This window comes from Rhynchophorus ferrugineus, unplaced genomic scaffold (genome assembly GCF_030347505.1).
Source record: "Rhynchophorus ferrugineus isolate W39M unplaced genomic scaffold, kcgeb_rfMv2 rfM3, whole genome shotgun sequence".
NCBI lineage: Eukaryota > Metazoa > Arthropoda > Insecta > Coleoptera > Curculionidae > Rhynchophorus > Rhynchophorus ferrugineus.
This window is the reverse complement of record NW_027472582.1, coordinates 51,523,311-51,542,778: the sequence shown is the minus strand read 5'-3', so window position 1 is coordinate 51,542,778 and position 19,468 is coordinate 51,523,311. Positions and strand designations below refer to the sequence as shown.

At 29.5% G+C, this 19,468-nt stretch overlaps 1 long non-coding RNA gene across 1 annotated transcript; it reads left to right on the top strand.

The window, feature by feature from the left end:
* Positions 1 to 7,171: 7,171 nt before the first annotated feature.
* Positions 7,172 to 19,285, top strand: LOC143193192 (uncharacterized). Its single transcript, XR_013004959.1, has 4 exons — positions 7,172 to 7,295; positions 16,171 to 16,346; positions 16,470 to 16,603; positions 17,133 to 19,285. It is a non-coding gene; the product is annotated as an uncharacterized LOC143193192 (long non-coding RNA).
* The last annotated feature ends 183 nt before the right edge of the window (positions 19,286 to 19,468 follow it).

The window sequence follows — 19,468 nt, the reverse complement described above, 5'->3', positions numbered from 1 at the left end:
TATATTTGATATCTAATAGAGCTAAGATCAGGTTGAACTTGATTTGTAATCCACTTCGTACGAGAACGATTCCTTTTCGATTAACCTAATATTATATTTTTAATATTTTTGAGATATTTTAGTTACCATGCCCATATTATCATATTCCGTGTAGCTGCAACACGCTAAAAATATTTTCAATTTGCAACCTAATATTTAGGAGTAAAATATTTATCCCTCTATCGAATTTTACTTGACAGAGGGACCTACATTCTCTCGTTCCTGTTTAAAATAAATGATTAGAGGCGAAATCTATTCTCTCTGGCTTCAGCATCTTGGATCGGATTAACAATAAGCAGCGGTTTGAAATGTATCAAAACAAGCAAGGTTTAAAAACGATGTTTGCCGGTTTATAATTTGTACATTAGTTAGCAGCAGTACATTAAACAAATAGATGGCGTGTATTCACTGTTGTTTTGAATAGAATGTGTATTTATGGTATGATTAAGATCATTCATTTTATCATTTAAACCCATGTTAATTACAACTTTCACCGTTCTAGTTCTAGCAATGTTATGTAAGCAACTCGTACTTAAAAACAATGTTACATGTATGTATTTCAATATAACTAAATGCAATTATGTTTGAAATTCTGCATATTATGCGTGGAAAAAGACTGTATTCCCATGTTATCAATAAAGTGCTCCTACCCCTGGATAACACTGAACAAAAACGCGGACTCAAAAGAAACGAACTTGTCTTGTGTAGTATACCAAATGATAGGAAGTATATTTTTATAAAGTGGTACTAATTGTTATATTTGTTTATTGTAAGTACATGTTGTATGTATATTTTATGGTTAAGATCATTACAACTAAAAAATAATTGATTAACTTTACTATCTTAGTTAAGGCAAAATAATATTATAAATAAATACAAGTTAACGCTTTTAAATTAAAAAAACTTTAATACAATTGGATTCTTGGATATTATGCTTGGCAAAAAAACAGTGGCTCCATTTTAATTTTAAATATCCACACTTTTAATATATTAAATCCAATATGCTGTTGGAGGGGGGAGGGGAAGATTGACACGAACAAAAAGAAACGTTAATCGAAAGTTCCACTTTTAACACGTTTAAACACTGACGTTGGCCGGATCGAGGCCAGGAATGCCCTGCAATCAGCCTGTCAGTCGGAACCGCCCAGTCCGACCCTGACGAAATTAAATTACATGCAAAATGTTAACGTTCCCCACGTCGACGAGGACGGGGCATAGTAGAGAACCGCGAGTTGGACGAGGAGAGCGCGTCGCCCTGCACGGCCGAAAGAGAGAACCACGAGGTCGGTGCATTCCGCTACCGTCTGAGTTTTTGATTAGTGAAACCGCCACTTTTACAACCATAGATTGTAATTAGAATATTAATATGATGGCTCTAAGCAGTATTATTACCATGCGGAACATATACCGAATATCACAGAGAAACTACATTAAGGTAATTTTATAATGGCCTTATCATTTTTAAATTGGGATAAACGATTATAATGGTGCACTTTACATAATTAAGTTAATATACAATTTAGTATACGAAAATAATGCGAGATACTATGGATGGGAGTAATTAGGGAGTAGTTTGATATATAGGTTTATGTAATCGAAAATACATGAAAATAATCTCGTCACATTTGGCGTATGGTCTAATTAAAGTAGCAGTGAACTCACGTCATCTCAATCTATGACGCCAAAACAGTAATGTTGCCGCATTTAACTTTAATTTTTAATGTATTTTAGCTCTTATATATAACAATATCTAATATAAATAAAAAATGTAACAAAAAAATTATGAAATATAATTTATTTTAACATTGTAGTACATCAAATGCATTATTATCGAACATCGACTTAAACTCCAGTTAATTATGCAGCTATAATAGTTTGTAGGTTACTGTTATTTTATTATATTTACATTTAACTCTTTTCTACACCTCTTACGGAATACCTTGGAGGCTTAATCCACCTATATCATAATTGTACATGTATTGTACATGTACAAGGTAATGTATTCTGAATAACCGTACATATACAGACAAATAAATATTTGATACTGTACAATACGATTTTCTGTTATTATACTGTATTAGTTATATACTCATTTTTAGTTTTTTAAACTTTCTTACACCCGGTCTTGGTGTTGTCGTGATTGAATATTAATCCTACATCCAGAAAGATTCGTTCACCCACTGTCACATTATGAGTTAGTATTCAAATCAATAACGAAGCATTAATTGCCAATCTCACACGAGTACACAACTCCATCATTTGACAATTTCATCCAAACCGAAGATTCTTATTGTAAAAAATCATTTCCACATATCTAAACAGTTCCTGCTTGTATATTTCTCTCGACCTGCATGTCTATTGTAGCTATTCTTTGTCACATACTATAATAATTCCAGACGCTGCCCTCTGTGTCTCTATCGTTCAAACATCTAAACTACTAATGTGAGTACAGATAAAACACAATTAAACATTTCACTTATTAACCAAGTAACAATTTGAAATACTTCACTATTTAATATGATATGTTTAAAACTTAATCTATGTTTTGGAAGCTATTCCTAAACTACCGACTACCTGTTGGGATGTTCCTGTTGAATTTTTATTTCTAGTATGAAGAAATGTATATCTCCAATGAATTATTAAAAACTATAATGATTTACAAAATGTAATCAAATGTTATATCGTTGTTCAGGACACATCACCAAACCCAGAGTGATTCCGCAGATTGAAAATACATTATAAGGCTTCCATTTACATTTAAAATAGATATTATAAGTATTGCCTGATCTGTATATTCAACAATTCGCCACTTCCTTCCGTTAAAATAAAATAGTTTGCAGGTAAGATACATTTTTTTTTGTTTTAACCCTACACCTTCATAACCTGTAAACATATATTTTTTTCTTATTTTATGTTTCTAAATTAGAATGTTATTATGTAAATATTCTTTAAGTTATCATGTATTTGACGTGCACTTTATATACACTTATACACTTTATTAATAGTGATAAACAGAAACAAAAAGAGTAGATAAACACGCTGATAATTTTACTAAATTAAATCAGTTTTATTCACTACACGATATTACACATATTTAGCTAACACAAAATGAGAATTGCACTGAGCAGCTAATATTACATCCACCATTTTGTCCGAATGGTTGCTTTATATATGCCTCCAACATACATTTTTATGTAAAGAAACTCATTTGTTTTGACGAGTTATAACAGTAGTTCAATCTGAAAACTATTCGAAGGAGAATATTTAATTTAATTAGTATAAATATTTTTTAACTTAAATGTACTACTCCATTGTAATATATTATTGTATATTGTTGCAATATATTAATCGTATTGTATTAATAAGAAGTGTAAAATAAAGACGTAAAGAAACTATATTAAATTAGATTTGAATATTTCTGACTTATACATTTTGAATATAATATAGGTTTTTGAAATTTTTAAATTCAACTATGTACACTATTGAATTCAAAGCATACGAAACTATAATTCATTAAGTGATGCTTTGCAGAGTACGTTAATAATGTATCTTTGAATGCAGGTAGTTGTTACTCGCCAGGGATAATTTGACTTCCCTCTTGATAATATTACGAAGGCAGATTCAAACTTAGATTGAAACATCTAACATATATAAAGAAACTAAAATGCTTTTTAGAATAAAAATGGAACAACACTCTGTTTATATTTGAGGTTAAATCGTTAGCCAAGTTAAGTCAAGTTATATCAACTCTCTATTTTAATTATTTATCATGGTCATAGGTTATTTCCTCATTAATTATTAAACACATTTTGGGAGCTATACTGACTAACTTTATTTCTGCTTTTTCAATTAGTTTCTTTGACTGTATTGCAATTTTTGTCAAATATTCTATACACCTTGGTTGTCTGTTGCAGAATATCTGTTCGTGTTCAACATCGCTTACATAGCGGTGTTAGAATAGATTAATTAAGAGATTGGATTTTTATGTCAAGCACTCAGATGTTTTAAATTCTGCCATATTTGTACCATATAAAATGGACTGCGTTTGCTGAGCTCCTGTAGATTATTATTTCTTCCTTGTTGTTTGTTGTTGGTTCTTCCTTTTTTCAACATTTTTAGTACGTTAATGCACTTCAATACATATTTATTATTAGTTATTATTTTTTCAACATTGCCTATTAGTGGAAGTCATTTTGCTTTAACTTTAATATAACAGGTCAATCGAAAAATCCCCGGCCTACCATAACAAAGCACTTTTTTTTGGCAGAATTAGTTTTTTTTTATTCAACATAATTCCCTTCAAGGGTGATACCCTGATTATAGCGACCCTTCAACTTTTCGATGCCATTTTCGTATTACGATATGTCTTTTGCCTCAAAATTGGCCTCAGTTTCGGCGATCACCTCTTCATTCACCGAAAATTTCTTCCCAGCGAGCATTCTTTTAAGATCTGAGATCTGGATTTTTGCCATCGTTTTCACTAACTTGTGACGTGGTGCATTGTCTTGGTGAGGCAGCACTTTCTTTTTCTTCAAATGCGTCCGCTCTTCGGCGATTTCGCCCTTAAAACGGTCCAAAAACGCTATATAATAGTCGCTGTTGATGGTCCTTACTTTTTCCAGGTAGTCAATCAAAAATAATCCATGCGCATCCTAAAATAAAGACGCCATGACCTTGCCAGCCGACTGTTGCATTTTCCCACCCTTCGGAGCGGATTCTTTAATTTAATATATTTAGAGTGTCTGCTATTTTATTCAATTTCAATTTACGGTCATTCAAAATAATTTTGTAGATTTTTCTAATGTTTTCGTCGGTAGCAACTTCTGTTGGGCGTCCACTGCGTTCACCATCATCGATGCTGATTTCACCACGTTTAAACTTAGCATACCAATCCTTGATAGTTGATTTTTCTGTGGCAGTGTTCGGAAATTTGGTACCAAGTGAAGTTTTTGCTTCAACTGTATTTTTCTCTTCAAAAAGCAATATTTTATCAACAAGCGAAATTCCCTTTTATCCGTTTTTTTCACAATAATAAAAGTTGCTTCACTCAAAATGCTATAATTGACAAACTAATGATCCGACAGCTGTCAATTATACACGCATCTTTTAAGGGTTAGGGCTAACTAAAAACATATGGATGCAATTCTAGTAGCGCCATCCATGTGTCAGGCAGGGGACTTTTCATTTGACTTGTTGTGTGCTCTGTTTTCATATGAGTACAAGTTTTAGAATTTCTCAGCACACAATTATACTAGAAAATGTTTTACGATATTGAGAGTTTGAATTTATATGATCTTTATTTAAAGCTGTTGCGACAAAATCTGATCTCGTTCTTCTTTTTGGGAAAAATAAAAATCATGTTGACCCCTTAGTAAAAGAACATTTTTGATAATGCTACTTTATTATATATCACCAGATCAGTGAGTATAAGTTTTTGAAAAACTATAGATTAAGAGGCTCAAAACAATCACAGAAGAGAGAAATAATATTGCACACCAACAATTTGGCTTCCGTAATAAACACGGACGACAGAACAAAGACATAGATTGGTCAACCAAATTAACAAAAACTTAAATGATAAAAATATTGCTCCGCTGCATTACTCGATATATCTCAAGCCTTGGCCAAGGCGTGGGACACTGGACTGCAGATTAAATTGAAAAAGCTTTTGCCCCATACGCATTTTCAAATACTGAAATCATAGCTCACACACATATATTGTATTGTGAATTAGTGCGACGTATATACTAATCTACATCCAATATATTCGAATAGGTGTTCCGCAGGGTAGTGTTCTTGGTTCATTGTATACAGCTGTCCTATCGAGCTCAAGAAACCTACAACTTCATCTTAATATAGTCGAGAAATTAAAGCGAATGAGACAAAATCTATTCACGTAACAATCGCCCTTTATAAGGTAACTTATCTTTCTGTAAAAAAGAATAACTATGAACGTTTTAATCGACATTTAACATTGCAAAAACATCTAGTGACAAAACGCAAACTAAAACAAATGTATTGAGCGTAAATCTAAATTATTCTTAGATAACAAGGTCTTACTGTGTAAGTTAATACTTAGGCTCATTTGGACCTATGGTATTGAACCGTGGGGTACTACTAGCAAATCTAATATAGCTATCCTTCAGAGGTTCCAGAATAAAGTGTTGCGAGTCATCGTCGATGCCCCATATTTTGTCATAGAGTGATTGATGAACATAGAGTGAGATATAATAATCTCTAGATTACGTTAGAATGGTCTTTAGAATAAGTTAGGATAGACTTTAGAACAATTTAGAATAGTATCTAGAATGTTTACCGGAAATCTTATAATACTAGTTATATATATATATATATATATATATATATATATATATATATATATATGTCTCGTTTTACCAACTATGCGTTTATTTGGACAGGGCCTAAAGTTTAACGTGGGCTCCGAACCACTGTCCTCCTAGCATTAAGCCTACCGACTGGCGAGTGACCAAATTTAGAAATCATCCCAGAAGACATCTGGTCTTACCCAGCCTGGTTACTGGCGTGACTGGGATCATTTTCCTTGTTGGATTTTACACCTTTTTGCCTAGAATATTCACAAATTTTAAACAATCACAAATATAAATTTACGACAATCGCCCAGGAGGATTCGAACCCGCGGCTGTCGCATCAGTAGGAGGATCGCCTTTACCACTGCGCCACCAAGCCGGCTAATACTACTTATTGCCGGAGAAGATTGTTGAAGTTCTAAGAGATTAATTTTTAGAAACAATTTCGAGTATGTTTTCAGCAATAATTTATATTAATTAAAAGAATAACAAGGTACTAATACATATCTAACATATAAAACTTGTGAAATATGAAACAATATTTTACAGATTAATATTTACTGTTTTAACTTCAATGACAGCATAAAAATGGAATATATAAAAGCACCGCTCAGTATATATATAAAATAAATTGGTGATAATATTATAATATATTGTCTGTATTGAAATGTTGCTTTAATAGAACATAAAGGATGACCTTGAGTTCGCGACAATTTTTTTATTTTCAGAATTCCTAAAATTCAAGTCAACAATTCCTTTAAATATTTAGCCGATAATTTTTGTTTCAATATTTTATAGTTTGGAGTGAAGTGTATGCGATAAGATAATGTTTTAATGATGTTCTATATAAAATAATTTAGTAAATATATAGATCAGGTAACGGACAAACATGAATTTCACATTAGAAATTTCACGAAAATTAAATCGGTAAGTCACATATTACTATTTATAAATTAATTAATAAATAAAATCAAGGGTTGCCTTAAATATGTGCGGTTTTTTTAAACACCATGTTGAAAATATAGCAGAAAGTATAGGACTAAATTAAAGGAGAATTGCGTGAAATGAAAAATGAAAAGAATCATCATCTTCATATCTTTTTCAAGAGATATTTTACAGTGATTAAAATATAGTAATACAAAATTGTGTAAACGTATATTCCATTATACATTTTTCATTTTAGACTTTCTGTCGCTCCATTTGGTATCGATCATAATTGAGAATACTTTTTAAAAATGATACTGGAATGTTTTCGGAACTACTCGACATTAGTGGAACCATTGCTGATTTCAGTAGAGTTGAGTAACTTTTCCCAGTTAATTGTCAGTTTTGGTTAAATATTAGTAGATTATTGCATATAAAATTCTATTAATAAGCCTTAAAATTTTAATATAGTTTTCTAAATTTTTTAAAAATAATTTAGATATAAAATTTTATTTATGGTTTTCAATTATTTTTCAACTAATCTGAAACATTTTGTGGACTTATTAGTTTATATGACAAAGCAGGTTTAGTTTATATACTAAGTACAGCCCTTCAAAATATCAGTAATCTCGCGTCATTTTAATTTATTTTATCTTCTAGTTTACTATGACTCTGATATACGTCAAAATTATATTGTAAGTAAAATAATGAAGAAAAAAGGCGCGGAAAAGAATAAAAAGTCAAAATAAAACATAAATTAAAAATTGTAAAGAATAGTAAAATCCTTATATGTCGTATGTCCGATGATGGAATCAGTATTAGCCAAACCAGACAGATGATTTAGTAGCAATTTCCATTCAATTCATATTCCCTTTCATCATTACGTATCGATTTCATTTCTTATATTTTTAATATTATTTATTTATTGTGCGTTTGAACATGTGTCTTGTGCAAACCCTTATTTGGTTATGATAATGGCTATATTTGCTAATGATACTGCGATTATAACTGTCGGAGATAATATCGAAGAAGCCACGCAAAAATTACAACAGGCAAGTGACTATATAAATAATTGAACGCAAGTGTGGAAAATAAAAATTAGCGAAAGTAAATCTGTGCATGTGCAGTTCACCTACAATTAGACTGCACAAGCACCATTACCATTAAATAATACTATCATTCCATATAGCAACAACGCTAAATATCTCGGAATAAATCTTGATGCAAAACTTCGTTGGAAGGAACATATAAAGAAGAAAATTAAAGACGTGGTATTTAAATATATTATCGGTAGATAATAAATTGCTATTATAGAAGCAAATACTGAAACCCATATGGACGGAATTTAATTATGGGGATGTTCTGCAAAGAGTAACATAAAAAAATACAAATAAATACAAAGAACAAAGTCCTGAAAAGTATTGTGGGCGTACCCTAATATTACAGGGCCTGCCTACCTACATTGAGACCTTCAGAGACCCACAGTCGGTCAAGAAGTCAAGAGAATTGCAAGGAGACAAGAGAATATTCCATTTTCATGAGAATATTGAAGAATTGTAACTTTTGGGTACCACTAGAGCAGGACACATGTTCAAAAGAATCAAACAATCTGATCTTGTGTAGTGTTGTGTAGTGAAATGCATGTAATAAAAAATACAGCAGTGACATGTATAAACATTATTTCACCAGGGACTGAGATAGGGGTGATGTGTCCTCCCAGTTATATACCTAGATATAAGTTATCATAAAGACAGATCGTAGGTTGGTCGGAAACGACTAGTAACAATGTAATAATTAAATAATAAAAAAATTTGCTTTGGTTATTTTTATTGGAATTTCAAAAAAAAACTGTATTTATAATGTACTATAAAACTCGATCACGACATAACAAAAGCATCTCGACGCTACCTAAAAGGAATTAAAAGAATTCTGTAATCTATTTTGCCACTGTTAGTGAGACATATATAATATTACTATGCTGCTGCAAGAGGCTCTAGAATGGTACATACCCGATACTGTCTTCCCATGTTACAAACTGAACAAGAAAGTGTTAACATCAGTTTTGTGTATTACCAAAGAAACTTTGTAAGGCTATTCTTTACATTAGTATTAAATAAATACTATTACAATATGAATGCAAGAAATAGAAAAACAACTATTTTTGCAAAGTAAAAATAGATTTTTGATTAATATAACGTAAACACTCGTATAGATATCCAGATAATACAGAAAATAATAACGATGAAAATGTAATTAACTGGAACCATAGAGAACATGAAGCAAATCTAAGAAACCTTAATATATAAAGGAGACATTTCGTAAGTTAGATACGCTTAGTAAACCATGTTATAAATTAGTATATTATTATATTTCTTTTATAATTGCCTCAATTTACAAGCGAAGTGAGTACGAGGTATGCATCTGTTTTAAAAATTATATTCACTTTTTTTGGGGAAAGGGCCTTTTCTGTACAATAGAGCACATACACAAAATATAGCAGAAATACAAAAGCAATATAAAAATGTATCCTTAAAATATTCTCAAGTCCATCTAAAATATTTTGTAAACATTAGTTTGTATGCCGCTATACATTTATACCCATAAAAATAACCGAAATTTTTTAAAATAGATTTTCAAATAATTTAGTAATTTTATTAAAGAAGTTAATTAACGCTCTCAAGTATTATAATTTCTTTAAAGTAATTGATATTTACAATTCCTATTTAGCATAATAATAAACAAAAATCACCCACTATATGCACAAAAAATAGCTTGTCAAGTTACACAAAACCTATTTATTAGAAGAGTGTTTGTACTGATTAAAATACATCATATACACAAAATACAAAAAAATAAATAAAAAACAGATCTTAAATCAAATTTTAAATAGCAATGATATTCAGCTAAAATATTCCATAGGCACTAGTCTGTACACGGAGTAAAGTAGTACCTATCGAAATAAGCGATATTTGTTATTATCACACGAATGTACAATAAATTATATGCACAAACTATGGAAAATATATAAAAGCCAGATATTAACGTAATATAAAATGAACCCTTAAAGACTAATGATGTTCAGTTAGCATATTCCATAAGCCTTTGTATATTAATTTACGCAAAGCAGAGGAAAAACAAATTGTAGTGTATATACAACATTGTTTTCTCTCCTTCATAACTCAATAAATGGTATCCCATTATCCCAGTCCTGTTCGAAGTAATTGATTAAAAATGTAATTTATTTCTGACTCTGACTATTTCTTAGCTTCAGTATTTCAAAGAGTAATCAGGAATCTATGAGAAAATTGAAATTTTTTTGCCCATTTATAATCTCTAATTTATTATCACTAATCTTTTATATAGATATATATATGTATATATATATATATATATATATATATATATATATATATATAAAAGTCTCCTTTTACCAACTATGGGTTTATCTGGACTGGGCCTAAAATACCGACTGGCGAGTGACCAACTTTAGAAATCATCCCAGAAGACATCCGGCCTTACCCTGCCTGATTACTGGCGTGCCTGGGATCATTTTCCTTGTCGGATTTTACACTCTTGCCTAGAACATTCACAAATGTTAAACAATCACAAACATAAATTTACGACCATGTCCCAGCAGTCGAACCCGCGACTATAGCAACACTAGGAGGACCGTCCGTCCCATCGCCTTTACCACTGCGCCATCAAGCCGGCATCACTAATCTTTGAATTTTGTAGACTGATTCGATTACATGTTTCGGATGTATCTGACAGAGTTGTATTTATTTTTAATTAGTTTAAAATTAAAATGATTTTACACTTGAATAACAAGCAAGTACTTATTTAAAAAACAAAGTTAATTTTGAGTTTTTTAACAGAATGCATATTTTTGATATATAGCTGTTATTTAGTTTAATGTAAACTGGTCCTAATTTATATATAATATTTAAGCTGTTCATTAATATCAGCTAGACAGTGATCAGAAGAAAGTCATCCTGCATTAATCATTTTTCGTTCCAATCGACACTACGTACAATTAAGTTTCGAACATTGTTCGATAAAAAAAAGCAGTAGGTTAAGCTTTTTTAATATACAAATACGTCCCGTAAAATACTAGCACGTTGGTATTATTAATTATGTTAGGAAAAGTTCGGAGTCCGGCTAAGAGATATCCTATTAGCTTCAACGAAGCCGTTTTTAAAATAATTTTATAATTAACTTTGTTTGTAATACATCTACCTACCGCAGAGATACCATTAAATCTATTTGTTGCCCAGATTGTTTTACTTATTAATTTGATTTTTTATCTTCCTTTAGTCTGATCCGAGTGGGGAAAAAACAGTTTGGTTTGGCGTTATTGATTTATTAGATTTTACTCTCTATCGATCGATGGTCGTTAGCGTTTCTTGAAGCCTTTTTGATGCAGCTCTCGGTTGAGTAAATGTTGAACCTCGTTTATTGATGAGTTTTATACCAAAGACAAGCGATAATTCGTACTGAAATTTTTGATTTTATAACTTTAATCCAATTAAAGTTTTAGACTATTATTTGTTTGTCATTATTATTTAAACAGTTTACTTTTTTAATTACCTATAATAGTTTAACAAGCTTTCTAATGGCCAATTAGTATTTCTTACGAAAATTACTATATATATTTTTTAATTAATTACAGCTTATATTTACAAATTAATATTTTACTACGGTTCTGATGTATTTGCATCAACACACAAACAAACCGAGTACGGAATAAATACGGGATAATTAGTATACAGGAAATACACAAATTGAAATAAAATTGAACTACTTTATTATTGTTATTTTATTAAACTACACACTTAGAGTAATAGAAGCCCAGTAGGGGTATCTAGAGAAATGTTGCGCTAATTCCAGTGTTTGGATGACGTTATAATCACCCATTCAAATAATTTGATTATTCAATTTATATCACCATTAAAGAAATCCGTAAGGGAAACATTTTGATGTGAACACATTTGATTGGTTCCTTGATAAACTTTGTCACGTAATATGTTTTATTGACTAATGAAATTTACAATAAATACTTAAAACAAAAACTTAAAAAATAACTTAAAACTACAATTAATTTTACAGCTACAATAATTTATAGGTTAGAGTTGTTTTATTATATATACATTGAGCTCTTTTCCACAGTAGGGTTCTAGACGCGTCTTTGTATGTAGTGGTATCCTCCGAAGGCCTAATCCACTTAATTAACAGTTGTATATATGAGTAATGTATTTTACTTTCATTAGAGAGCAGATTTATATTTTAGGCATAGTTCTTGTTTCTTTCGATGCAATGTATCCAGCAATATTCGATCAATGTATATGCTCTTTAGTTTGTCCTGTTACTATCTTTAAACTTCATTTAAACACAGCATTCTCCTTAATGCATTTGCCATATCTGCAAAACAGTGAGTGTTATTTCTCTACTCATACATGTTAATCAAACATTCATGTACATTCTGAACATTTGTCCTATAATGCTCTCATGAAGCTTTCACACTCTATAATATAATTCCCTACAATTAAAGCATATTAATTGTGTAGTGACCTTTAGTAGTTTCCTCTTTCATCACCCTGTCTTGGTAACCGTCAGCATTGAATCATAAACCAACATTCATAAAATTTTATTCAATCATAGTTACTTTCAGAAATACTAGTCAAGTTAATTATCAAGCTGTTTATTTCCAATCTATTAAAAACTTGCTCAAGATTCTACCATTTATCAATTTCTTCTTCAATCTGTCTGATCGAGCTCATAAAAACCGAATGTGTTATTTTCGACAATGCGTCTTTCCATAAATCCAGACAGTTATGGTTTGAATATCCTCCTCGACCTGAATATCTATTGTAATAATTTTTTGCAATACCCCATATCAACTCAATTGGCTTAAAAATGTAGTGATAGGTAGGGAGACATAATACTCTGTGGCCTTAACATTCAGTAATCTGATCTACCATGTATCTTTTCTCAGGCTTAATTCTAAAAAAGTAAATTTCATAAAATGCAATTCAAAATTTCATTTATATTTACCGAGTAATAATTTGAAATAGTTTATTCTTTAACATGATTTCTTTCAAACTTATTTTATGTACTTTAAGCTATTCCTTAATTGCAGCCTTTGTTAATGAACTTGTTAGGATTTTCTTCACCAGTGTACTATATATATGGCAGGTATTGTGCGTTCTACATAACAATAACTGATGGTTCCTTCAAGTTCTTTAAAAGCTGATTTTCAGCTACTGCAGAGAGAAGTTATGGTTCATTTCTTCATGGTAGTCACCCTTGGACTTCGAGAAATATTAATTCTGCACCACGAATAAAACCACTCGTGTTTCCAGCATGAATAACTATATGTCTGTAATGAAGAAATGTTATGACTAACAAAACCTAATCGATAGTTATTCCAACGTTTACATTTTTTCTTGAACCTTTGTTGTCTTTATACTATATTTATTATCATCTTGCCATGAGCAACCCTATGTACCATTCTGAAAAATTCATTGCTCTTTTAAACATATGAATTGATACAATTCTTCCTTGATTTTGTTATATGTTTTTAAAAATTGTATTCTTTTAAAAGCAATCTCTGGAAGTTCTATTAAACCCCTTCACCATCTTAAATCTTTACACCACTTAAATCCTATCTTATCCAACAATGTATGAACGAATGTTCTACATATGTCAAATAGCTGTATATCTTTTGGATTTTTGTGGATACTTTCCAGACTAACAATTGTCTCTGAAATAATTGTATTAAATTATGTTTCGATTGAAAAAACTACTTACTGTTTTGTACATTTCGTATATTTGATATTTGAAACACCAAAATTGATCTTGATCACCTGTTTCGCATGAACACGGTTTATTTTTGGTGAATTTAAGGTTATATTGTTTTTTAATTTTTGAGATATTTTAGTGACCGTGTTCGTATTAATATACAGTGCAGCTGCAAGGCGCAAAAAATATTTGCAATAAAAACCGCGGCGATTTCAAATTTATTAAAACAAAACGTTAAAACAACGTTTTCCGGTTTATAACCCGTATAATAATTATTATAATATTTTGAAGAATTTTCATAAGTTTGGCAAACAGGCAACTTTACAAGCTCATTCTCTGACTATAAAACGAATTTACAACTTTAAGCAGACACATGTTGACACACCTGTCACTGCTATTTTGAATTGACTATATATATACGTATATATATATATATATATATATATATATATATATATATATATGTATATATATATATATATATATATATGTATATATATATATATATATATATATATATATATATATATATATGTATATATATATATATATATATATATATATATATATATATATGTATATATATATATATATATATATATATATATATATATATATATATGTATATATATATATATATATATATATATATGTATATTATATTATAATATATATATATATATATATATATATATATATATATTATAATATTAAAATGACTTTTCTTCTTTTTCGATTTTCTTCTTTTGATTCTTTTTCGTTTCATATCTGTTTACTGGTATCAATGTAATAGAATCTGTTAAAGTTCTGTCTTTTTATTTGGAAACTTTCTTTTTGTTTGCACTGAAAGAAAACTTTGAGTTTTTCGATGTTAAAGTTCTATATACTTGTTTCATACTAACAAGGTAGAGCCGTACTATTTTTAATGTTCCATCTGTAATATAATTATGTACTACACAGTTCTAAAGTCCTAAATTTACTTTTTTACAAGATATCTGACAATAAACGTGTTATATTATCGACGTGGCAATATCCCAATCGAGGGATAAAATAAAACAGATAGTTCAAAGACCTACTAACAGTATAATAAAAACAATTTCGATGGAGCTTGGGGCATGATATATTGATCAATCTGTATAGAATCAGTTTCAACTTGTCGGTCTACTTAGTTAATCATAATATAATGTAAATAATAATTACAAATAAGTACTAATATTACTAATAAGTACTCTAATAGATTCAAAAAAAGTCCAGACTCTCTTGGTCAAGTGTCCTTTATCCACTATATTTGTTCGACTTCCGACTAACCAATACAGTTGCTTGATTTTGGGTCTGATCTATAACATAATATTTTTAATTTAACCTACCTTCATGATCCTGGGTATTTAACTTATCCTGCTTAAGGAATCGGGCATCCGTCAAGTGATATAGTTAGGTTTTTGTCATTTTGCCGCCACACAAAATGAACATGGATTGATTTCAAGTTAACAATTGGTACTTTTCAGTCTCTAGTTCACTTGTAATCTTTTTAATAACTGGGATATTGACAGTGTTAGAGCAGATACATGAGTGGTACAATACGTAAGTTTCTACATAGATGATTATATAACATACATGACATAAAAAGTACATAGGTAAATGATATCTTGTGTAAAATATTGCTTCTACCTCTTATTTCCAAATGCCAATGTACATGAATCAGAGGGGATGATAGTAAATATTTAGGCGCAGGAATTTCATTTATTTCCTACATATTTAGGTGGTCGATAAGTCTATTGAGGTGCACTAATACCCTTTCAAGGTACTTAACACATTCTTTGAATTTCAGTTTTTGTGGTTCCTAGACGGTTGTTATATATTTCTAGAGCTGAATTAGTTCATTATAGACATAGTGGAAACAAATATATTTTACTGTATTGTGGATTCCATATTATTACTCTATATATTATATTATATTATATATACTTTTATTATACTCTATATAAGGTTTAAGGTTTATATTAATTAATTATCCGATAAGAGATTAGCATAAAAAATAACTAATATTAGATTAAAATTAACATAAGAAAATTTATTTCAGATGTCCATCTGAAACCAATTTATTCCCAAGTAATGGTATAAAGAAGGATGTTTCAGATGTAAAGCAGTTCAACCATTAAGAAACAAAATGATTAAACAACAAGTAATAACAACATGAGAATATTTAATACCAAGGAGTTCTTTAAGCTGAGCCTGAATATATGAAATCAGTAAATTGTATGTATTATCTAAGATATAATTAAATTAATATTTTAAGTTAAGTTAAATTCAACAACTTAATGTAAAATATTAATGTGTGTGTGTAAAGCAATGGCATATTTTAAATATATGTTGTTTTAGGTAATGATATCAATAACAGAGGATGAACGCTCCACCAGTTGTATATCTAGAATCATCCAAAAGATGAAGCTGTATTGAACATTTGGCCGTAACGCAAAAAAATTGCACGTGTGACTGACAAAATAAGTAAAGAGGTAATTTTTTAAATGACTATGAGTTTTGAGAAATACTAGCTTCTGATTGAAAATATTGTCCTTTTCAAGACTTGTTTATCATTCCAATGTGCTGTCAAAAAGAGTCTTAAACCAAGTTACGAAATGTAGAGTTTCCATGGGCTAAATGCCGCCTTTAATATAGCCTTCTCTCATAGATTGCTTATTGGGCTATATTAATCAAATTCGCATTTTTATATTATTAATTATTTATCATGTTTCAATTAAATTAATTTAAGCTATTAGCTTGCTTGATTATCGTGCTTCTATCGATTGATGCAAAATAAACTGACTGAGTAAAATTAATTTATACAAACATATTTCAGAAGCGACTGCTGAATTAATTCAAAGATGTATTTCTTGCGTATCTTTGTATTTGCAAAAAGCACAAATCTTAATTGACAGCCTTAAGTTTGGTGGCATAATTACTATATTATTTTCATGAATTATTTTTGTATTATGATCTTCCAAATTATTGTATTCTATTAATATTTTTAAAATTTGTTTACAGTAACTTTGTGTCTACCACATCTGACATGAACTCAGCTTTGACAGATGGTGTTTCAGCATGTTGGTAGGCAGATGGAATAGTTAAATAAGATAAGTAATATTGAAGGTTTAAAATGTATACGGCACGTTTAATATTTTTCCAATATTTTCATTTGTTTTTTGAAGCTTACTTACTATAAAATGCTATTAAAGAAATTGTTGGCTGGTTAACAATTGTTATTAATATTTTATTTATATTACCAAGCTATAATTGCAGGACAACAAAATGAGAAATGGTATTCTTATGTTTTATGTTTTAATACTTATACCAAGAATTTATATTTTTAGTTTATTTATATTTACTATTTTGTAAAATTGTTAATTGTTTTAAAATAATTAGTACAAGTTATGTGGATTTATAGCCGAATCAAATATATTCTCCATAATACCAGATGTATACTTTCGAGTTTTTTCGCTAAAGTAAACATGTTATGTACAATAGATAGTTAAAATTAATTTATTCAAAGTAACCAATAGTTATATTAAAGTGGCCTATAACAAAGAACATATTTTGATAAATATTAAAATGAAGAATGATTATAGCATTTTTATTAAATAATTTAATTATTAATATTTTTTTTATAGGCTTAAAATAATACATCGCTAGTAAAATTACTCTTGTTAAATACATTTCTCTAATACTCTCTAATACTCTTAATTGGTTGATTTCAGCCTTCCATTTTTTTAAAACTATTAGACCCAATAGTAGTTAAATTATAGGAAATATATAAATTTCTAACCATGTGCAAGATCATTAAATAATGCAGTTGCTAAGTAAGGTGCACTATTTAAAACAATTATTTATTTTGACGAATTACTAATATTTTAAACATACTATCATTTGTATTGTCTTAACACTATCCTTTTGATAGAGATATATCTGTATAACATTGGGTGACACTTTATAAATATATTTAATTACTGGCTGAATGCTAATTAAGGTAAAAATATATAAGACCCTTATAGTTATTATTTATTTTAGCTACAATTTGGTTGCCTATTGAGTTCACTGAACACGATTTCTGTAGGAAATTTTTATTACTAACAGAATTTCACTATATTGAATAACTAAGAATAATGAATATGTACTCGTACATTTATAGAAGTCAGGTTTCATTAATTATATGTTCTCTGCCTGAATGTTTTTCTGTTGCGCATAAGTATTTTCTGAAGATATTTTAGTTAGTGTTCATTAAATTGTGTTTTGACATCAGAAACCCGCAAGTATTTTTTTGTCATAAGTAATGTTTTTTTTGAAAATAGATTGCTTGGATATTTCACTCAATAAATTATAACAGGTTATGAAAAGACCCCGGTCTACCATAATAAAAAAAATTTTTTTGGCAAAACTAGTTTTTTTTTATTCAACATAATTCCTTTCAAGGGTGATACACTGATTATAGCGACTCTCCAACTTTTCGATACCATTTTTATGGTACGATTTGTCCTTTGCTTCAAAATAGGCTTCAGTTTCGTCGATCACCTCTTCATTCAACGAAAATTTCTTCCCAGCGAACATTCTTTTGAGATATGAGAATAGGAAACAGTCACGGGGGCGACTATTTCCTGTTCTAATATTCCTCAAATTCCTTTCATTCCTTTCATGAAGAATATGGTGGATGAGGAAGCAATTCGAAGCCCAATTCATGGATTTTTGACATGGTGCATTGTCTTGGTGAAGCAGCACTTTCTTGTTCTTCAAATACGGCCATTTTTCGGCGATTTCGTCCCTCAAACGGTCCAATAATGCTCTGAAATAGTCGCTGTTGATAGTCCTTCGTTTCTCAAGATAGACAATTAAAATTATTAAATGCGCATCCTAAAATACACACAATACAGTTATCTGTTTAAATAAAAATCAACGCTATTTAAAGAATGCATTTTATTTTATAACTCCAGGTATATTTTTATTTAAGATCTACTACCTCTCACTTAGTAATTTTTCTAGTTAAGTCAGCATATTTTTGAATTAGTTTCTAATTGCCTATTTGGAATATTAAACTATAGCTGCCTTGTTGCAGAATAGTATATTTATTTGTCTTAACTTTCAACCTTATATGTAATATTTAATTAAAAAATATTTATTAATTTTAACATTACCTAAGCATTATTAGGTTTTTATATAGATATATTTATGTTTACAAATGTATTATTTTTTTGATTATTTATTGATATTATATTTACAGAATAAGTAATATAGTAATAAGCTCTGTCCATTAATCTCTATTTAATTAAACAATATAAGTAATTTTATATGTAACGAAAATTGTAATAAATATTTGTGAACTGTTTTGTTTT